This window comes from Rhinopithecus roxellana, chromosome 3, assembly GCF_007565055.1.
Source record: "Rhinopithecus roxellana isolate Shanxi Qingling chromosome 3, ASM756505v1, whole genome shotgun sequence".
NCBI lineage: Eukaryota > Metazoa > Chordata > Mammalia > Primates > Cercopithecidae > Rhinopithecus > Rhinopithecus roxellana.
Genome location: NC_044551.1, coordinates 15,929,270 through 15,936,988, shown reverse-complemented (window position 1 = coordinate 15,936,988; position 7,719 = coordinate 15,929,270).

Genomic DNA, 7,719 nt, shown 5'->3' with positions numbered 1-7,719 from the left:
GTTCAAATTAGGTATTATCATTCCGGTTCTAGGTGCAAGGAAACTTTACCTATGCAAACAATGTGATTGACATTGCTTTAATTTCATCATTCTTCATTAGGAAAATAGGATAAACCAGCACGTTTCCAAGAATCTCTTTCTTAAAACAAATTGTCTTCTTGAAGTTCTCAGATAAACTGTCTGCATTGGGTTTACAGTTGACAATACATTTGGTAATTTTTGAACTCTTAGAGGGTTGACTGTTCCCACAATGTGTCCCTTATTAGTAGGATAAGCCATTGGCCCTGTGGCTTCTCTTGGGCACCAAGGATCACCATGCCTTCCACACTGGGGCGGGACACCCAGGAAGCCCAGCTGGATGGGGGCTTTTGGTGCCCAAGAACAGTCACAGGGCCAGTGACTTATTAGGTGTCTTGCCCCATGCCTTGCCCTGGTGCAGAAAGGATTTGACTCTGAAATGACAGGTTTGCCACAAATGGGGACTTGCTGAATTTGACCCTGAACATCTTGTCGGACTTCAGAGATGTGTCTTTTTCTCACTGAAGGAAGAGAAAGACATGCCTAACTTTTCCTATCTTATTTGGAGATGAGACTCCAGCCCAGCAGTTTGAGTATTTTTTTCAGTCAATAGGGATAGGGCTGATGCCTCTGGTCCACAGATCCTCCAGGAATAGAAGTTGAGGAGCCCATCAGCCTGTGGCCTCAGATAAAGACAACAATGAGTTTCCAGACAGACTTTCTAGTGGATTTTCGTAAACAGAGCCCTTTGGAAATGCTATGGTGTAGCAAAGACGTGGAATCAGCTCAGGTGCCCATCAGTGGTGTATGGGATAAAGAAAACGTGGTATATATACACTATGGAGTATTACATAGCCATAATTAGTCTGTATTAGCCTGTTTTCATGTTGCTGATAAAGGCATAACCAAGACTGCACAATTTACAAAATAAATAGGTTTAATGGACTTACAGCTTCACGTGGCTGGGGAGGCCTCACAATCATGGTGGAAGGCAAGAAGGAGCAAGTCACGTCTTGCATGGATGGCAGCAGGCAAAAAGAGGAGAGCTTGTGCAGGGAAACTCCCGTTTCTAAAACCATCAGATCTCTTGAGACTTATTCACTATCCCAAGAACAGCAGGGGAAAGACCCACCCCCTTAATTCAATTACCTCCCACCAGGTTCCTCCCATGACTCACGGGAATTGCAGGAGTTACAATTCAAGATGAGATTTGGGTGAGGATACAGCCAAACCGTATCAATGTCCTTTGCAGCAACATGGATGTACCTAGAGACTGTTATCTTAAATAAATTAATGTAAGAACAGGGAACTAAGTACCGCATGTTCTCACTGTTAAGTGGGAGAGAAACATCGAGTACTCATGGACATAAACATGGCAACAATGGACTCTGGGGACTACTCGAATGGGGAGGGAGGGAGGAAACAAGGGTGGAAAAATGACCTGTTGGGTACCATGCTCCCTATCTAGGGGAGGGGATCAGTCATACCCCAAACCTCAGCATTGCACAATGTACCCAGGTAGCAAACCTGCACATGTACTCCCTGTATCTAAAATAAAAGCTGAGATTTTATATATATATATATATATACATACAGAAGTGCTATTGTGGGTGGATTGACTGGCAGAGCTCTCTAGGATGGACCCTGAAACCTGAAGGACTCTCTCAAGCACCAAACCTTAGATTCTAAAGATGCACCACTTAAATATGTTTCTTTTCAGGTCGTTTTTCTAAAGGTTTTGTGTGGATGTCCATAGAATTTGACGTTGGGAAGCAGAAGCTGAGGTGACCTCCTTCTGCCTTCCTGTCTCTCATGCTGCTTTGATCTTGGATAGGCTGCCCAGCTTTGACTGATGCAGGAGAAGTGGTGTGAGAAGAGGAGCCTCAGACTTTGCGGGCTCCAGGGAAGTCAGGTGAGATCATCAGCACCCACACTCCTCCTCCGCCCCCAGAGTCCCTATCCCATTACCCAACACACTCCAACTATCTGAAGGGTCGGATTCCCAGGACAAAAGGACAGATACTTTGATGAGCCTTTCCTCCCCTGGTCATGGGAATTTTTGCTAAAACTAAGCGATCAAAAGTTTACCACAACAGGAAAGAATCAAGATTTCATGAACTCACTGTCCAGAGGCCCAAACTACTATCATTAGATGACCCCAAAGCCTGTCCCTGGGCTCAGTGGTGAGTCCCCTCCTTTCCCTGCTGGCATGGCCGGTGGGTGACACTCCACACCCCACCTCCTTCTGAGGGTGACGCCTGACAGGGAGAGGAACAGGGGCTCTAGTCTGTCATTTGCTTTTTCAGAATCCCTGGGATTCTGGGAAGAACTGCAAATGGAAAGTGCCTGCTGAGAACATGCAATGACTTCAGGTGTGTTAGAGAATGACCAGGCTTTCCAAACCACCTCCACCACCCCTCCAAAAGGTCCCCAGAGATTCAGTGATTGAACTGAGATCGTGAGAGGGCCAGGAAGTGAGGCTTGCTTAGGTGTTGGGGGCACTTAAATGCTGGGTTTCTGCCCACCTTGGGGCAGATGGGATCATGGGGGAATCTGAATACAGAGTGGGTGGTGTCTCCATTCTCAGGTGTTTCTGGAGACTCTGCAAGATGCTCGGACAGGGAGAGCTGAATGGAGCAGGAGGTGTTGACCTTGAGATCCTAGAAGGCCTCGCTGGAGCTTGGAGGACCATAAAGGGTGGGAAAGTACAATGACCTACCTCAGCCACAAGGAGTTTCAGGGCCCAGGGCTGCCCTGCTGGGCCAGCTGCCCTGGCCTCAGGATTGTGGTTGGTTTGGGTGTCAGTGCCATTGCAGCCATCTTGCTGAGGCCACCGCACCCCAGCCTCACCTGTGAAGTGGGTCAGGTTCACCCTGCAACTGAGAAAGTCTGACCTTCAGGGCTCTTCTCCTGCAGGATAGCTTCAAAAGCCCCTATAGAAAATTTGGTAGTTGTGACTTTGTATTCTCCTCATAAAGACGGTCCCCCAAAGTGTATAAGGCTAGAGCTTATTTAACCTGCGTTTATTTAACTCAAAATGGATCATAGACTTAAATGTAGAACACTCCCATAAAACTCCTAGAAAATAATGCCGGAGAAAACCTGGGTAACCTTGGATTTGATGGTGACTTTTTCTTTACAACAAAAAAAATCACAATCCATTTAAAAAAATCTGATAAGTTTTATTTCATTAAAATGAAAAACTTCTGCTCTTCAATAGATGCTGTTCAGAGATGAAACAATTTGCAAAGCATATATCTGATAAAAGACTGGTCCAAAATCTTTAGAGAACTCTCTTGTCTCAACAATATGAAAACAATCCAGTTTAGAGATGGACAAAAAAATTTGAGCCAACCTTTTACCAAAGAAGACATAGAGAAGGAAAGAAGCATATGAGACTACGCCCAGTGTTGTGTCGTTAGAGAACTACAGGTTAAAACAACAATGAGATGTCAGCACACACCCGTCGGAATGGCCAAAGTCCAAACCATGGACACCACCAAGTGCCGGCAAAGATATGGCTGAAGGGAAATCTGCACCATGAGAAATAATAGAGCCATTATGGAAGACAGTGTAGTAGTTCCTTACAAGCTAAATATCCTCTTACCATAAGACACATGCCTTGATATTTATCCAAATGGTTTGAAAATTTTTGTTTACACAAAAACCTGCATACGAATGTTTGTAGCAGCTTTATTCATAATTGCCAAACTTGGAAGCAACCAAGATGTCTGTTTTTTTTTTATTTTTTTATTTTTTTGAGACAGAGTCTCACTCTGTCACCCAGGGCTGGAGGGCAGTGGTGCGATCTTAGCTCACTGCAACCTCCGCCTCCCTGGTTCAAGTGATTCTCCTCCCTCAGCCTCCCTAGTAGTTGGGATTACAGGTGCACACCACCATGCCCCGCTAATTTTTGTATTTTTAGTAGACATGGGATTTTACCATGTTGGCCAGGCTGGTCTTGAACTCCTGACCTCAAGTCATCTGTCCTCCTTGGCTTCCCAAACTTCTGGGATGATAGGCGTGAGTCACCACAACCTGGCTCAAGATGTCTTTCAGTAGATTAGTGGCTAGACTGTGGCACATCCAGACAGTGAAATATTATTCAGCACTAAAAGAAAGGAGCTATCAAGCCATAAAATGACACAAAAGAACCTTAAATGCTTACTACTAAGTGAGAGACGCCAATCTGGAAAGGTTGCGTACTGGATGATTCCAGCTACATGACATTCTGGGAAAGGCAGAACAATGGAGAAGGTGAAAAGGTCAGTGGTTTCCAGGGGTTCCGGGGAGGGAGCCATGGACAAGTGAAGCACAGAGGAATTTTAGGGCAGCGAAACTCCTCTGGATGAGACTGTAATAGTGGATTCATGTCATCGTGCACGTGTCCAAACCCACAGGCTGCACAAGGGCAAGAGGGAGTCCTCAGTGAACTGCGAACTTTAGTTAATAGTCATCTGTGGATATTGACTCCCCCATTGCAACAAAGGCACCAAACTCATGCAAGATGTTAACAACAGGGGAACTGGGAGGTGAAGGTGGAGGTGTTGGCAGGGGGGTGTATGAGAACTTTCTGTACTTCTCATTCATTTTCCTGTAAACCTAAAACTACTCAAAAAATAAAGTCTATTAATTAAAAAAAACAGAACACACACATCCGGGTCTGCCCCCAGTTAGGAAGTGTGGTCGATTGCAAACAGCTACACACCGTCACGGCCCCTTCTAGCAACAGGTGGAGCTTCCATCTCCACTCTCTTAACCAGGGCTGGGTCTGACCAACAGAAGTGGCAGGCGTGAGGTCATGTGTGTTCCTAGCCCAGGTCTCCAGAGGCCTGGCAGCTTCCCTGGTCACCCTCACGGTCCCCTGAGGCCCCCACGTGGCAGAACCCAGTCTCGCCCCTGTTTGAATGCAGAGAATCCTGCCTTCATTTTACTGGACTGCCAGGACAAAATGCCATAGGCTGAGTGGCTTAAATTACAGACATGTATTTCTCGTAGTTCTGGAGGCTGGAAGTCTGAGGTCTGGGTGCCAGTCAGGATTGGTTTCTGGTTTGTAGACAGCTGCCTTCCCACCGTGTCCTCACATGGCAGACACAGCGAGAGAGCTGGTCTCCCTTTCTCCTCTTACAGGGACACAATCCCATTGGATGAGGGCCCTACTGCTAGAACCTCACTTAATCTTAATCACTCTGTGAATGGCCCTATCTCCAAGCAGTGTCACATTGTGGGTTAAGGCTTCAACATATGAATTTGAGGGGTACGATTCAGTCCAGAGAAACCCCACAGAGTAAGAACACAGCCTCCCGGACCCCCAGCCTCCCAGCTTCCCAGAGGAGGCTGCAGACATGTGAGCAAGACCATCTGAGAGCCAGAAGACCCTGCTGGCTGTGATGGGGTCAACCCACAGACCCAGGGCCAGTCACTAGGCCATTGCTGCGTGGCGCCTCCATACCCTAAGGTTGAAGCATGTTCCTGGCCACCTAAACTGGCCCTTGCTCAGCTTCACTCTCTCTCCTCCCTGAGTGGCAGGTTGGTTTGGGGAGCCTGAGATCGACTTAATTCAGCTCCATCTACTCATTGACAGTATCATGGCGGCAGGAACTCAGCCTCATGGGAATGACGGGCCAACGGGCAGAGCGGACGTCGTCATAGATGGATGAGCTCTCCGGGTCAGACCTCATCCCTTCTTGGAATGAGCCCTTGTATCTGTAACTGATGCTCAGGAGAGCTGATGACCAGCCGACCAGTTTCCACTCACAGCCTGGCCAGTCTGCTTCTCACGTCTTTACAAGCTCAGTGAGGTTATCCCAGGCACAAGTTCTCTCTCTGCTTCTCCCATCTGTTTATGAGGTGTGTGTGGTTCCCGAGGATCAGACACTTTATGTCTCGAATTGGGAGGGACTCGCTGGCCACACAGAGGTCTTTTCCTCCTTCTTCTTTTGGCCCATAGGAATGCAAGCACATGCTCCACCCTGGCCCTGTCCTTGGGTGTCCCTAGGTCATTATGCATGAACCCCCATGATAGAATGGGGTGTGGTGCCCCGACCCCAGCCTGCAGGCAGGGATGCCAAGTCCTCTACCTGGGAATGAGGGTCGGAGTCCGGATTGGGCTCACCCCACAGCCAGTCTTTCCCCCACAAACCCTGCTGCCGGCCTGTGAAATCACAGGTGGTGTTTCCATATTGCAGAAAACCTTGCTGTTTTATAGGCAAGACTTCACCTGCCGTGAGTATCCTACAGGGTCACCTCAAAGAACAGGCTTTCCCTGAAAGCGTTTGCTGGCATCCAACCAATCTTGAAACTGTTTTAGAATCGAAAATGTGGGCGCTTTTCTAGAGTGGTTTGTGGGGTAATAAATGACCCCTAGAACGACAAGGCATGCCATGAAGGCCAATGTTAGTTTCAAAAACATATTCACGTGTTACCATATGACCACCCTGACTGGTGTTGAAATGAAAGGGCATTGCCCTGAGGTCAGGACCTTGGACCACGTCCCTTTCCACTCCAGCCTGCTGCCGTCCAGCAGTTCTTGTGTGAGACCCAACCGGACGCAGGACAATCGGCCTTGGACAGACCCAGGCTGACTGGGTGCTTATTTGCTGCATGGGGTTGAGCAGACCAGTAGGCTTGTCAGCCTCTGTGTTACCCCAGGGATAAATGGGGGAGAGGAAACCCACCTCCCAGAATTCCACGGACATTCCCATGATAGCTAACACATCCACTACTATTTCTGATGCATAGTTGGTGCTTGGCGAGAGAAAGCTACGTCTAGAATCTCGATGGCCATACATTTGCAGGTTGGGAGGCTGAAAAAGATGTGAGTTTAGTCTAACTCCTCACATGACCCTGGCATCTCCCCCAGTGCCCATGATGGATTGTTATTCTGTGGAACTCTCGCAGCAAAGCTAGGAAGGTCAGCTTCTCCAATGTGAGCAGGTGCTGGGGCTGGAGGAGCTCCACGGCCATGCAGCTGATGGACACCCACGGCTCAGGAGGCATCTCAGCCCCTCCTTAGGGTCACCTGCTCTCCACCCTGCCACTCTTCCAGATGTTGCAGGGGCTGTAACATCTGGCCGGGAAACACACGTGGATCCCGGTCATCCATTGTTCTGCAGGCTGTGGGGGGCTGCGGTGATAGGACATTTGCTGAATGGAGGGTTCTGCCACAAAGAGGGCAGGCCTGAGCAATTGCTGATAGCCCCCGCGTTGACAGTGTGCTCAGACAGCAATGAGAGGAGGCCGGAGCAGCTCAGCGTAGGATGGGCCCATTTGACGCACGGCAAGCACATCACCCATTTCTTAATGATTCCCTTTTCTCGGAATTCTCCCTCTTTGGAGCTCTGTGCTGTTTCCCGCACCTCCCCACGCCCACCAGCTGAGGTTGCAGGCTCTGGGTCCTGCCGCAGGCACCTAGGGAGCACAGCCGGGCCTGGTGGAACCGCAGCCAACAGCAGCTGCCAGCTCACCACGGGTGGCACACCTGCCTCCATCATTTCCTCTCTCCCTGTCTGCGCTCCACGGCTTCCTAGTCACGTGTCTGCAAAACCCCGGCTGCAGCAGTGCTGTTTGGGCCCAAGGCTGCTCAGCTCACAAAGACACAGTGACTGCAGCATGGGAAGGAAATGCACAAAGTCAGGCTCGGTCCATCGGGCCTGTGGTCGGGCCCCCGTCTGTCCTGTCTGTCTGTCTGTCTGCTTACCC